Source organism: Octopus bimaculoides, chromosome 12 (assembly GCF_001194135.2).
Source record: "Octopus bimaculoides isolate UCB-OBI-ISO-001 chromosome 12, ASM119413v2, whole genome shotgun sequence".
NCBI classification, from domain to species: Eukaryota; Metazoa; Mollusca; class Cephalopoda; order Octopoda; family Octopodidae; genus Octopus; species Octopus bimaculoides.
Window position 1 is genome coordinate 40,776,250 of NC_068992.1, and position 1,510 is coordinate 40,777,759.

Genomic DNA, 1,510 nt, shown 5'->3' on the forward strand with positions numbered 1-1,510 from the left:
TATATATATATATATATATATATATATATATATATATATATATATATATATATGTCTATACAGGTGGTGCTCCAGCATGGCTCCAGTCAAATTACTGAAACAGGTAAAAGAATAAAATATGTGTGTGTATGTGTGTGTATGTGTGTGTGTGTGAGTGTGTATGCATGTATGCACACACTCACACGTACACACACACACACATACATATATACGATGATTGTCTGATGATAGTCGTCTCACATTCAGAAATGATAACAAGACATCTGTATGTCGTTGGATTTGGGTGAAAAAAGAAAAAAAAGAAAAAAAACTCGTACAACACTTTCTCATTCACTCGGTCGTCTTAGTAGGCTCCAGTGACAAGCATTGTAAGATGACAAGTAACTATTTTGACTGAAAGTATTATGTAAGGGTGTCTTTCTCTTAGAAGTGATGCCTCCCTCACAGTTTTGTCAAAAATAACGACTACCTCCTCTGACCTTGAGAAAATTTATGCAACTCATAGAGGGGACCCTGAAAAGTGTTACAATTCCGAGTCAGAACGGACGGTAATTAAAAAGTGATTCTTCGCTCCCCACAACACCAGAACTCCCGAACTGTTTAATGTCATACTTAGGGCATATATATATATTTGTATGTATTTGCATGTATATGCAGTGAAGGCACACAGCTCAGTGGTTAGAGCATCGAACTTACGACCGTGAGGTTGGGAGCTCGAATTCAGGACGGGGCTGTGTGTTGTATTCTTGAGCAAGACACTTTATTTCGCGTTGCTCCAGTTCACTCAGCTGTAGAAATGTGTTGCGACGTCCACTGGTGCCAAGCTATATCGGCCCCTTTGCCTTTCCCTTGGATAACATCAGTGGCGTGGAGAGGGGAGGCTGGTATGCATGGGCGACTGCTGGCCTTCCATAAAGAACCTTACCCGGACTTGTGCCTCGGAGGGTAACTTTCTAGGTGCAATCCCATGGTCAGTCGTGACCGAAGGGGGTCTCCGATATAGATGCACACAAGAGTTAAGGAATGGAGTAGACAAGATCCGGGCTACATATGTTTCATGGCGAGTGGAACCTCAGGAGTGGTAAATATCCAATGAGGTGTATACCACAGGCTACTCTTCAGGCCAAGGACATCTTGATTAATAGAAAGTTCACATTGTAGGAAGGAGGTACATGTTAACACATGGAAGATTTATTTTTATCGTACTTCGATATGAAAAAATTCCACAACCTTCCGTCTCTATAAACCACTAGTGTCCCTGAAAGCTGGCTTTTTTTAAATATTTACTACGGATTGCTTGAAGCTACCCTTCTTCCTACACCTCGATCCTTAAAGAAATATAAAAAAAAATTATACAGTACTGTTTTTGCTTCGCGGAAATTCACCTATCGCGGAGAGTTTTGGAACGTAACACTCGCGACAGGGATTACTGTATACATACATACATACATACATACACACATACATACATATATATATATATATATATATATATATATATATATATATA

At 39.5% G+C, this 1,510-nt stretch overlaps 1 protein-coding gene across 1 annotated transcript in view; it reads right to left on the minus strand.

Moving 5' to 3' along the window:
- Window positions 1–1,510, minus strand: part of LOC106872636 (thrombospondin type-1 domain-containing protein 4) — a 56,624-nt gene that overhangs the window by 24,631 nt on the left and 30,483 nt on the right. The window lies entirely within an intron of this gene.